Source organism: Pteropus vampyrus, unplaced genomic scaffold (genome assembly GCF_000151845.1).
Source record: "Pteropus vampyrus isolate Shadow unplaced genomic scaffold, Pvam_2.0 Scaffold335, whole genome shotgun sequence".
NCBI classification, from domain to species: domain Eukaryota; kingdom Metazoa; phylum Chordata; class Mammalia; order Chiroptera; family Pteropodidae; genus Pteropus; species Pteropus vampyrus.
This window is the reverse complement of record NW_011889116.1, coordinates 10,524-24,693: the sequence shown is the minus strand read 5'-3', so window position 1 is coordinate 24,693 and position 14,170 is coordinate 10,524. Positions and strand designations below refer to the sequence as shown.

Sequence of the window (14,170 nt, the reverse complement as noted above, 5' to 3'; positions counted from 1 at the left end):
ATGGGTGGATGAGATAGAAAGATCAGTGCAAGTTTTTTGAGTATTTTCTAAAAACACTATTTCTAAGTTCCTTTTGGTCACTTTGAAGTGACCAAAGTGACCAAGTTATTTTGGGTCACTTTGAAGTGCTTTATGCACTAAGGTTTTTGAATGTTCTACAACAGCAATTTTATACAACAAATGTGACCTCTTCTTTGTACCTACATCAACATTACATACCTCTATTTTAATATTCATTTTATTTTGCTTTATATTATACTTAGTTTTTAAAAATCTATTTATTTTAATTAGTTTCAAGTATTCAGTACATTGGTTAGACATCTATATAGTTCATAAAACGATCCTCCCAATTGCTTCCTCCCTCCCCCGACCCTCGACCTAGCCAATGTATTAATGCTAACTACATTTCCTATGCCACGTTCCCCATCCATTAACTACTAACTTGTACTTCTTTAACCCTTCACCCCATTCTCCCAGCCCCCAAACCTCCCTCCCCTCTGTCCATCACCAATTTGTCCACTATATTTGTGAGTCTGTTTTTGATTAGTCTGTTCTTTTTATTCCTTAGATTCCGTGAAACTATTTAGGATTTATCTTTCTCTTCTGACTTAAATACCTTCTAGTTCCATCAAACCAATATCTTTTTCTATCTTCTTCCTTTTAGTCTCTGTGTGTCTTTTAATTTGAAGTCAGTCTTTTGTATTTTTTCTTCTTAAAAAAGGCCCTCCAAAATTTCCTGTAATACTGGCTTGGTGGTGATAAATTCCTTTAGCTTATTTTTGTCTGGGAAGCTCTTTATCTGTACTTCAACTCTAAATGCCAGCTTTGTTGGATAAAGTATCCTTGGTTGTAGATCCTTGGGTCTTCATCCTGTTGAATATTTTTTGCCAAGCCCTTCTGTCCTGCATAGTTTCTTTTGAGAAATAAGCTGTCAGTCTTATGGGTACTCCCTTTGTAGGTAACTAGCTGCTTTCCTCTTGCTGCTTTTAATATTCTTTCTTTGTATTTAATTTTTTAATTATGATGTGTCTTGGTGTGGGCCTTTTAGGATTCCTGATTTTTGAAATTCCCTGAGCTTCCTGGGGTTTTATGTCCCTTTCCTTCACCAAGTTAGGGAAGTTTTCCATCATTATTTCTTCAAAATAATGTTCAACATCTTGATTTTCTTCAGTTATGCTGATCAGACAGATATTTGGACCCTTAATAGTGTCCCATATGCTCCTTAAATTATTTTTAGTCTTGGCATCTTATCTCTTGCCGTTCTGCTTGCATGTCCTTGGCTTTCCCATCCCCTAGATAGGGCATTTGATCCTTCTCTTAATTCACTTTGTTTATTCCATTTAATATACTTCTCATCTCAGACGATGTATTCTTCATTTCAGACTGGTTCCCTTTTATAATTTCCATTTCCATTTTTATGATTTTTATCTCTATTTAAGTTCTCTACACCTCCATAAAAGTTCATTGAGCATCTTTATAACCAGTGTTTTGAACTCTGCATCTATTAGATTACTTGACTCCATTATATCTGTATCTCTGTTCTGTTCTCTCATATGGTTTCTGCTTCTTTGTCTTCCCAATTTGGCTGCCTTTCTTTGTCTGTTTCTATGTACTAAGCAAAGCTAAGTCTCCTGGTCTTATTAGTGTGGATTTATGAAGTAGGTGTCTAGTGGCACAATCCTGAGAGAGGTTCAGCTGCAGGCCAAACTTAGCCCAAGCCTCTACCCTTCCAGGGCCACTTGTTAAGATTCATCAAGTAATCCACAGATACTGTGCTTATAGTTGCCTCAAAAGGCCACACCAGAAACCAAGGCCAGCTGCCACCAGTGTGAGTCTAGGCACTGCTCAGCAAGGAGCACCTGAATGTGGCTTGGGTAGGCAGTGAGTTGGGGTGGGGGTGGTTTAGGGAATACTCTGGGCAGAGCGACTTCTGTTGTGCAGTTTGATGACATCATGGCTATAATAGCGCTGTGTCTTGTCTGGCCCACTGGTATGGGAGAGGGTTCAACAGGGAACAATGGATACTGCCGGCACTTCTGTATAAAACAAGTCTCACCGTGGCCCTCATTCTAACAATATCTACCTGTAAGTCCCTGGTGCCACCTGCGCACAGCCAAATAGGCATTGGTGTTCAGAGCGAGCAGGCCCGTCACCACGAAAATCCGCTCTCGGATGCATCCCCTTTAAGAGGCTTCTGCCACTGCTGCAGCCTCCGTCCCACTCAACCGCTCGGGACTGGGCAGAGGTGCGTCTTTGCCCGTTTCACCTTCTGCCACTGCAGGGTGCTTTCTTGAATTTCTCCTTAGTTGTACAGCTTGATCATCAAGATCTCTGGTGATTTTTCCTTGTTGCTGCTCCTTGTTTCTGTCACAACTTTGATTTAGTCACCAGAGGGATGAACAGAGCCTCTATCATCTACACCATTTTCCTCCTATACTTAGTTTTATTTTAAAAAAATATATATATTTATATTAGTTTCAGGTATACAGTATATTGGTTAGACATTTATATAGTTCATAAAACGATCCCCCCAATTGCTCCCTCCCTCCCCTGACCCTCCACCTAGCCATCATATTAATGCAAACTGCATTCCCTATGCCATGCTCAACTATCAACTACTAATTTGTACTTCTTTAACCTTTCACTCCATTCTCCCATCCCCTCGAAACCCCTCCTCTCTGTCCATCACCAAGTTGTGCACTATATTTGGCCGTCTGTATACTTAGTTTTTTTTAATGCATGTATCTCCTCTATGCTAGATTATGCGAGATCATGTCTATATATTCATTTACCATTTATCGATAACATGAACTTAATAACAGTACTCACCTCTCTGAGTTATTTTAAAGATTAAACAAAAGAAAACACATGAGAGTTTAAAGATATAGTGGTCAAAATTTTGAACTTGGGAACCCAGCTGCTTGAGTTTGAAATCCAGTTCTGTCACTTACCAGCTGTGAAATCTTGAACAAGTTACTTAATCTTTAAAACAAAAACAAAAACAAAAACAAAACAGCTTTATTGAAATATAATTCATACCAAAAATTCACCTGGTTAAAGTTTACAATTCAATTCACAGATATGTGCAACCATATCATAGTAAATTTTTGAACATTTTCATTGCCACAAAAAGATATTCCTATACTCTTTAGCTATCATCCTAGCATCCTCCACCCTTCCTCCCCCAGCCCTAAGCAACCATTAATCTATTTTTTGTCTCTGTGGATTTCCTTGTTCTGGATATTTCATATGAATTGACTCATATGACATATGGTCTTTTGTGGCTGGCTTCTTTCATTTAGCATAATGTTTTAAAGACTCATCCATCTTTTAGCATGAATCAGAACTTCCTTCCTTTTTACAGCAGAATAATATTTCATTGTATGGATATATCAGATTTTGTTTATCTATTTGCTAGTTGATGAGCATTTTGGTGGTTTCCATCTTTTGGCTATTATGAATGATATTGCTATAAACACTTGTGTACAAGTTTTAGTAAGGGCATATTCTTTCTTATCTTTTGAGTATATACTTAGGAATGGAATTACTGTGTCATATAGTACTCTACATTTAATTATTTGAGGAACTATCAGACTGTTTTCCAAAGTGACTGTAACATTTAAGGTGGTAAACCAAAATTGTATGAGGGTTTTAATTTTTCTACATCTTTGTTAACACTTGTTTTTACCTGACTTTTTGATACTAGCCATCCTAGTGGGTATGAAGTAGTATTTCACTGTGGTATTGATTTGCATTTCTATTATGGATAATAACGTCATTTGTATATCTTCTTGAGAGAAATGCTTATTTAAGACCTTTCTCCCATTTTTAATTGGGCTATTTATCTTTTATTATTGAATCGTAATTGTTCTTTATATACAAAAGATACAAGTCATTTATGAAATATGATTTGCAAATACTTTCTCCTATATGGTGAGTTATCTTTTTACTTTCTTGAAGGTGTACTTTGAAGGAAAAAAGTTTTTAATTTTGATGAAGTCAAGTTTAACTGTTTGTTGTTGTTGTTGTTACTCATGCTTTTAGTGTACATTACTTAACTTTGATGTGTTTCAATATCTTCATCTGTAAAATTATAATGATTATGCTTTCTCATAGAGTTGTTAGAATTAAATGAACATAGCACTTAGAATAATACTTGACATATAGTAAGCACTCATTAAATATTATCTGTCACTATTAACATTATTGTTAGTATTATTACATAAAACAATTAAAACAGTGCCTGGTATATTGTAGAAATTCAATAACGTTAGCTCTTATTATATAACAATAATTTCTTATATCTGATAGATAACAAAATATACATTGAATATAAAATAAATATAAATATTTCAGAAAGAAAGGCTTTTAGGGATATGAGATCTTAAGATATTAAAGGCCTGTTTTATTTAAAAATAAAGATTAAATGGGCATAATTCTAAAATTTTATCTGAAGTTGTTTATATTTAAAAAATCTAACTGTAACAATGATGAATAGTTTTAAATTTTACTTTAATATGGTGATTTTTATTCTGTCTTTACTTCTGTCTTGGGTGATCATCAGAGATAATTTGGATTTTATGATAATGGAGGAAATTGACAACCTGCTTGTGAAATATTATGGCAATAATAGCTTTATAGTAAAGATAAATTCTTTATCTTCTCCAAAGTAATATGATGTGTCAATAAAAGTAAAGTAAAAATGACATACGTATTCGTTTAGCCAACAACTTTTAAGAAAGCTTGCCATGCATCATAATAAAGCATTTTTAATACTTTCCATTATAGATAAAATAAGTTTTGGAAAAGTGTATCAAGTTTCTTTTTTTTTTTTCAGTTTTATTTCTCAGCCTGTGTGCTATATAGATAGACATTCATTTAAATGAAAATATAATTGTGTCAATATGAAAAAAAGTCACAACCAGAAGGAATGTACATGGTAATTATATACACAGGAGAGAAAGATGAAAATGAAAGAGCTGTAGCTAAAGAAATTGAGACTCTCATTAAAAAGAGAGCAATCAATTCATTGATTGATTTTGTTCATTTTATTTTTCTTTGTCCACTTCAATTCTTACTTGCCCATCACAGTTCTTGTTTATTAGAGCATTAATTACTATCAGTGACAGACAGTGTTTCTGCATATTACAGATATGTGAAAATTGCACACTTGCTTTCTCAATCTGGGCTCTTCTCATAATCTAAGCCATAGGCATGATTTTGAGGAGACGTTTTGAGCTGAGTGATTATTTTTCTCTCTTTAATACCAGGTAAAGCTGAATCTGTGAAGAGAGGGATCTATTTCTTATAGGTTTTGGTATTGCTGACTAGTCAGGGAAATGGCTAAGGCTGTCCTTACTTATGTGGAAATCTAATATGAAAGCATCTGATTAAGATTCTTTTGAGAAAAGGACGTTCTGCTCTTTGCTACCACACTAGGGAACTTTGAAGAGGTTATTCATTCTCTGACTCTGTTTTTCAAGCCAGAGGATCATAGAGGAAACAATTTTTTTTTCACCTCAGTTGATAGCAAATTTGTGGGCTTTCTATTTGCTTTAGGTTTTTTGTTTGTTTGTTTTGTTTTGTTTTGTTTTAAGATAAATGGCTTTACTGAGATTTTAGTGTCCCACCTTACTATAGTGGAATTAATGTTACCATTTAGCTATTTTGTCACTTGTTTTATTTTCTTTTTTAATTTATTCATTAATTTATAATTGTTTCCAACTCCTTAACTTTTATACTTTTTTATGGGGAAGAGAAAGTGCCAGCACAAGGAGCTCCAAAAAAGGTCTCTTCCCTTTTGGGGGTTTTTATAGAGGTACTTTTATTATGTTAAGTACATATCTGTACCCACTTTGAAGTGGACCTCAAGAAAGTTCCTAGCTCTATGTCTAAAGTTACATCCTTTGACAACATCATGAAGTTGCAGACTAAAAGATCCCCACAAATTAAACCCCAAAATAACTCAGAAGAACTGCTAGCAGATTATTCTTTAAATTTTTTTTCATAAAAAATTATTGAGATATTGTATTCACTCATCAAAGATACAGAGACAAGTCATCTCTGCCATCAAGGAGCTTTTGCTCTAACTAGGGAGATATACCTATAAATAAATATAAAAATGATTTAAGTGCTATGATAGAAATATGTGTAGGTATAGGGGGGCATAGAGAGAGGAGTGGAGAGTATCATCTAGGTGGCAGGAAAGGATTTTCAAGTAACGTGTTTTCCTCTTCTTTATAAAATACCATCATGTTATTATTTGTTTGACAAATTTCCAGTACTGCTCTTAGGAATATTTCCCTGACTCTTCCATCTCCCTTCTCTATGTTCCCTTCTGCCCTGTATATACCTCCATTAAAGAAATTATCATATTGTATTGTAAGTTTATGTTTATCTCCTCCATCAACCTAAACTATAAGTCCATTGAGGGTAAAAATGATGTTTTCAAACCATGTATCACTAAATTCTCACCACTTATAATGAGCAGTCAATAAATTTGTATTCAATAGGTCAAACATTTAAGTACCAACATTTACTTTTGCTGTTTGTCGGGTTAAATATAGCTACAAATTATTTGCCATTCCTCTCTTTAAATCTGGGCTGGTTATGATTGTTCTGATTAATATAATATGATGGCCTAACCATTAAGAGAGCTCTCACAGTGGTCCCTCAGAACCCTGAATTCTCATGTGAGAAGTCCAATTATATGGCTGGAAAGACCAGTGGGAGAGCCGTTGAAACCATAGAAAGAGAAAAGGGCCCAGCTATGCCCAGATTTCTAGCCAGTCCTGCAAAGTACCAGGCATGTGTGTGAAACCTTCTTGTACCCTCCGGATCAGTTCATCTGTTAACTGACTATTACAAAGTGATCCTAGTCAACAACACATGAAGCAGAAGAATTGTCAAGCTAAGCCTATGTGTATTCCTGACTCCCTATGTGTATTCCTGACTCCCCAAATCATAATGTAAAGTAAAAATAGTTGTTATTTTAAATCACCAAGATTTCGGATAGTTTGTTAATTAGAAATGATAATTAAAAGACTAAGTATCTGCAACCATATTTTTTTCAACATTTTATATGAAAAATTTCAAACATATAGAAAAGTAGGAGAAATTATACAGTGAAAACCCATATACCACCATCTAAATTATACAATAAATATGCTGCCATATTTGCTTTATCACATATTTATCTATCTTACCATCCTTTTAGCAATGCATGAAAATATAAGATATTCGAAATAAATAGACATCAGTATACTTCATCCCTAAATATTTCATAATGGATACCAATTAACTAGACTGCAATATGCCGTTACATATTTTTTTTATTTAGAGAGAAAATTAATGCACAATAAAATACACAGATCTTGAGTGAACATTTGATGAATTATAACCAATGGGTACACTTGTGTAACCTTAACCTCCATAAAGAAATAGTATATTAACATTGCTTCAGAAAATTCCTTCATGTCCTTTCTAAGTCAATTTCTACATCTAGTACCCTCAGAACATTTTTGCCTGATTTTTTTACACCATGAATTTAATCTGTTCTAGAACTTCACATAAAAGTTACCGTAGAGTATCTACTCTTTTGTTTATGGTTTATTTCATTCAGATTAATATTTTTGAGATTCACCATGTTTTATCTATCAGAGATGTATTCCATTTTATTATTGAGTAGAATTTTACTGTATGAATGTATCTCAGATTGTCTACCATTTTACTGGTCATTAACAATGGAATCGATTCCAGAGTTTAGTTATGAAAAAAAAAAAAATACTCCCCATCAAAATCCCATCAGCATTTTTTAAAGAAATAGAACAAAAATTCACCAGATTCATGTGGAAGCACAAAAGACCCCAAATCACCAAAGCCATCGTGAGAAAAAAAGAATAAGGCTGGAGGCATCACTCTGCCTGACTTTAAATTATACTACAAAGCGACAATAATTAAAACAGCATGTTATTGGCAGAAAAACAGACACACAGACCAGTGGAACAAAATTGAGAATCCAGAAGTAAACTCATGTTTATATTAGAAAATAATTTTCTATAAAAGAATCAAAAAGATGCAGTGGAGAAAAAAAAAGCCTCTTCAATAAATGGTGCTGGGACAACTGGAAAGCTACCTGCAAAAGAACAAAGCTAGACTGTAGTTTATTACCACACACCAAAATTAACTCAAAATGGATTAAGGACCTGAATATAAGACCTGAAGCAGGACATGGTTCCATAGTGTAGCAGTTAACATGTCTGCTTTACATGCAGAAAGTCCTGGGTTTGTGCCCCAGTGGAGCCATGGTCCATAGTCTACTGCCATTCCACCCTGAACAAGACCGATGTCTGATCTTGGAAGCTAAGCAGGGTTGGGCCTAGTTAGTACTTGGATGGGAGACCACCTAGGAAGACCAGGTGCTGTAGGTGTAAATAATAAATAAATAAATAAATAAATAAATAAATAAATAAATAAATAAGACCTGAAGCAATAAATTACATAGAAGAAATCATAGGAACCAGACTCAAGGACCTTAGTCTCAAAGAGGATTTTATGAATTTGACCTCAAAAGCAAGGTAAGTAAAAGCTAAAATAAATGAATGGGACTACATCAAACTAAAAAACTTCTGCTCAGCAAAAGAAACCTTCAACAAGGTAAAGAAACAACCATCCGAATGGGAAAGTATATTCGCAAGCAATGCCTCCAATAAGGGCCTAATACCCAAAATATGCAAAGAATTCATATGACTCAATAACAACAAAAAAAACCAAACAATCCAATGAAAAAATGGGCAGAGGACCTGAACAGACACTTCTCCCTAGAGGACATACAAATGGCCAACAAATACATGAAAAGATGCTCAACATAGCTAGCTATTAGGTAAATGCAAATCAAAACCACTATGACATACCACCTCACACCTGTTAGAATAGCTATAATCAGAGGATGTGGAGAAAAAGGAACCCTCATACTCTCGTGGTAGGACTGTAAATTGGTACAGCCACTATGATAAACAGTATGGAGGTTTCTCAAAAAACTAAGATTTGATCTACCATGTGATCCTGCAATCCAACTACTGGGTATTTACCCTAAAGACTTGAAAACCCATATCTAAAAAGATATTTTCACACCGATGTTCATGGTAGCCAGGACATGAAAGCAGCCGAAGTGTCCTACAACAGATGATTGGCTAAAGAAGCTGTGGTACATATATACAATGGTATATTACCCAGCCATAAGAAGAGATGAAATACTGCCATTTGTGACAACATGGATAGACCTTAAGATAATCATGCTAAGTGAAATAAGCCCCACAGAAAAGTTGAAAACGACATGATCTCACTTATATGTGGGATATAAATCTAAAAGCAACAAACAAACATTACAAACAGAGACTCATGTACATGGACAGTAGACTAGTGGTTACCAGAGGGTAGGTGGGGAGAGGGGAGTTAGATGTGGTAAGAAGGGTGAAATATGGGGTGACAGAATGAAATCTATGGGTATACACACAATACAATACATATATGACTTACTGTTGAATTGTACACTTGAAACGTATTGGATTTCATTAACTAATATCACCATAATAAATTTAAAAAAAATAAAGAAACTGCTCAATGCTTCTTCAAAATAGTTACATCATTTAAATTTCTAACTATGTTTGAAAGTTCTTGTTACTCTACATCCTTGCCAATATTTAATGTTGTCAGTCTTTTAATTGTAACTATTACAGAGGGTGTATAATGGTATATTATTTTTGTTTTAATTTTCACTTGCCTAATGATTAATGATGTTAAACATTTTTTATGTGTTTATTTACCATTTGTATTATTCTATTTGTGAAATGACAGTTTAAGTCTCTTGCCCTTTAAAAATGCTTTTTGCCTTTTCATTATTGAGATATAGGAGTTTTTATATATTTCGGATGAGTCTTTTATAAACTGTGCTTTGCAAATATTGTTTACCGGCCTGTATTTTGGCTACTTATTTCCTTAATTGTGTCTATCAGTGAGCAGAGTTTTATTTTTAATGAAGCCAGATTGATCAGTTGTTTCTAGTGTTACTGCTTTTTGTGTCATGTCTAAGAAATCCTTGTCAAACCTCAAGTTACAAAACTATTCTTTATATGTTCTACTAGAAATCTTAATTTTAGTTTTTACTTTAGGGCTATGGCCCATTTTAAATTAATTTTTGCGTGTGATGTGATGTAGGTTGTTTTATCAACATTTATTGGATTTCTTTAGTGACTGTATCTCAAATTAATAGACTGTATAATGTGGATGTATCTCTAGGCTCTATTCTGTTCCCTTGATATATTTGTCTATCCTTATGCCAGTTCCATATTGCCTTGATTCCTACAGTTTTATGATAAGTCTTGAAATCAGGTAGTGTATGCCTTCCAACTTTATTTTTTTCTTTGCAAGATTGTTTTAGATATTCTAGATCTTTTGCAATCCATGTAAATTTTAGAATCAACTTATCAAAAACTACAAAAATTCTGGGGTAATATTGTATCTCTATCTTTCTATATATCTCTATCTTCTTTACATTTCTTCCTTACATTTTCTCTGTAATTCCAAATGTATAAAACAAATTGCAAAACTGTCATTCTTGGGGGCATTTGAGATCTTGATTCTCAGCCTGTCATCAGTTGGGCTCAAATAAACTCAAAAAATTCTCTACAGGTTTGGATGTTTCTTGTGTCAACAATAGATATAAAAAAATTATATTACATATATTAATATATAAAACTTTGGAGTAATTGGCATCTTAAGCATATGTTGTTTTTCCAATCCATGAGCACAGCATATCTCTCTATTTTTTAAGATCTTTAAGTTTTCTAAGCAATGTTGTGTAGTTTTTAGCATAGAGATTTTACATCTTTTGTTAAATTTATTCCCAAAATGTTTTATGACACTTTATGAATAAAATTACTTTTTTAAAAATTTCATTTTCTAAATGCTACTAGTCTATAAAAGTAAAACTGATTTTTGTACATTATCATTGTGCCCTGCAACCATGTTAAGTTTACTATTTAGTTCTAGCAATCTTTTATGCTATGATTGTCATATGTATTACATCTATGTATGTTATAAATCCCACAGTACAGTATTACGCGTTTGCTTTAAAGTTATATACATTTTAAAGTAATTAAGAGGAAAAACAATCTTTTACATTTAGTCATATATTTCACTCCAATTCTCTTTATTCCTTTCTGAAGATTTAAATTCCTATCTGGTAAAAATTTCCTTCAACCTGAAGAACTTTCTTAAAAGCAGTAGTCCTCCAAATTTAGGCACCAGGAAATGGTGCTCCTGTGAGAATCTAATGCCTAAATTATCTGAGGTGGAGCTGAGGTGGAGATGTTAGCACTGAGGAGTGACTGCAAATAAGGATGAAATTTCACTAGCTCAAGGGCAGCTCACCTCCTGCTGTGTGGCCCATTTCCTAACAGGCCACCTACTGGTATCTGTCTGCAGCCCTGGGGTTGGGGACCCCTGCTTTAAAACAAATTTTTATTTCTGTTTATCTCAAAATGTTCTTATGCTATCTTTTGCTTTCATTGTTTTTTTTAATCAGTAATAATTTGTATAAATGTTCCTCTATATAATTTATCATACTTCTTTGGTTGTTTCAGGATTTTCTCTTTATATCCGTTTTTGTAGCAAAATGACATGAAATGTCTACTAAGGTTTTCCTTGTATTAACTTGTATGGGATGAAAGGGAGCAGAATTTGCCACCCCAAAATATGCCTCTTTGGGATATTGATTACTTTAGACTGGTTAATTTTAAGGAATGGCAGACCTGGGAGATCTTAAAACAAAGTGGAAGTTACTTTTTGTAAAGGACATTTACATTTGTAAGGGAAATCTCCCTGTTTCCCTCACTGAATCAGGCCTGTTTTCACTATCAATGGAGAAGTTATGGACTTAGATCTGCATAACAAATTTACCCTTCTTCATTGCGCTTTTCTTGATAACTCCCATAACTGACTCCCCACCCACAACATATTCTTTGTTTTTAGCTGAAGGTGATATTTAAAGTGATATCTTCTACCATTTGGGGAAATTACTCAGTTTTCTGAGTCTGTCATGTGAAGAGGAGGTAGGTATACATGATATTTTACTTGGGGGCAATCAAATTCTGTCATTGCTCCGGTGGTCCTGTGGGGCCTCAGTCCTTTCTGCCAATGCAGTAAAGAATTACAGATCAGTAATGTTTAGGGAAAGATTTATTGAAGTACGTTTCAAGAGAGAAACAGGGTACACCAGAGAGAGCTGTAGCCTTGTAGAGGTGGGGGAAGTCTGTCTTAATCTGGGCCATGATGGGAGGTAACAAGTGTGGTGCTAGTTGATTGATGTATGAAGTCATTTTGATTGACAGTTGGCTGTTATATAATTTATTGTCAACTGAGCATGCACTTTCTCAGAATTCAGTCTGTTATAATTAGATTTATGAACTTCCAGGCATATGTATACCATTATAATGATGGTATAATGAGGCTGAGGTGAAAAGAAGGTCAGAGTACTCTTTACTGATGAAGGCTTTGTGGCCGGCCTAAACTGGTTACTATGCTATGGTCATTTATTTCCTTCTACTCCAGGATGTAGGGGTATTGTTATTTGAAAAATGAATTTTTTTCTGGGAGGTGCAGGAACGGCCCTTGGGTTGGCACATCAGTGTTGTTATTTCTATGGTTATAGAGCTGGGCTTTCACTTCTGTCACTCATGGCTATCTAACTACCTACCATTATTAAATTTTAATTTGCTTTTCTCCTGCTAATCTGTCTTGTGTTAATTTGATTTTTAATCCAGCCAGAAGAAAGTTGAAAGGTAGAGGATAATTTTTCCTTCCAAAATTGAGTTTTATGAGTCTCTAAATGTATTATTCTTACCAAATTTGAGAACATTTTAGTCAATTTTTCTTGAAATGTTTTGTTTTCCCAATCCATTTTCTCTCTCGCTTCTCCTCTTGGTACTCCATTTACATACATGTTTAACTTTTTGATATTATCTCTCACTTTATTAAAACTATTCAATTCTTTTTCTCTCTGTTCTTCAGATTGGATAATTTCTATTGATTTACCTTTATGTTCATTGATTTTTTTCTTCTGTAATCTCTCACTGAATAGTAAATGAATCCAAGTGAATTTCTTTCTCAGAAATTGTATTTCCTCAATTTCCTTTTAGCTCTTTTTTAATAGTTATATTTCTTTGCTGATACTTTCTATCATGTAATTTCTTACAATTATAATTTCCTTTATGGTTTGAGCATAGTTATAATAGCTACTTTAAAATTCTTATGTGCTAATCCGGGTATCGTTTCAATTGATTTCCTTTTCATTTGAATATGGGTCACATTTTCCTGCTGTTTTATTTGTCTAGTAGTCTTAGATTACATCCTAGACATTGTAAATGACATAACCTAGAAATTCTGAATTCTGTTATATTCCTCTGAAAGGTATTGATTTTTGTTGCTATTTCAAAACCACAGGCAATTAACTTTGCTGGACTCACACTCTTAACTCTATCTCCTATGTAGCGGCCAGGAGTTAAATCTGTTTAGTTATTTTAACCATTGCTGGGATGCTTACAATCTCTCTCACACCTGTGTAATTCAGCTAGATATACAGAATGACTTTGCACACTGAGTTTAGGGGCTCTGTTCTGTGCCTCTCTTCTTTATGAAATAATACTTTCACTTTCTAGCTGCTGTTATTGCTCCTAAGTCTCTTGTTTCTTCACATCATTATAATTTTGGGCTTTCTATTCAAGTTTACCTACCTCAGATAGGACTGCCTAGGACCTTGCCTTCATGCAAAAATTCTCAAAAATGTGGAAACTAAATCATTGCCCTTTTCTCCTTCCAAGTATAATCTTCTTATAATATCTGCCTGCTTCTAATATAGGAAAAAAGCATGAGAACTACACAGATCGACTAAATGTTAAGCCAAAGAAGAACTCAGGGCCTGCTATATGCTGTTAGACACAGAACCTGGTTGATCAGCCATACAACCAGATCATGAGGAACATACAGAACAAAGAAAGATTCCTAATTACTAATAACTGTTTACCCATATTATTACCATTTACCCATACCATAAAAGGATAATAAAGACTTTAAGCTATATTTTGTACAAGTTAAAGATAAACCCAACAATTCA

The 14,170-nt window shown here is 34.1% G+C and overlaps 1 pseudogene; it reads left to right on the top strand.

Annotated features, from left to right (window-relative positions):
- The first annotated feature begins 8,313 nt into the window (after positions 1 to 8,313).
- LOC111730802 lies at positions 8,314 to 8,429 on the top strand (annotated as a pseudogene).
- Positions 8,430 to 14,170: the final 5,741 nt, after the last annotated feature.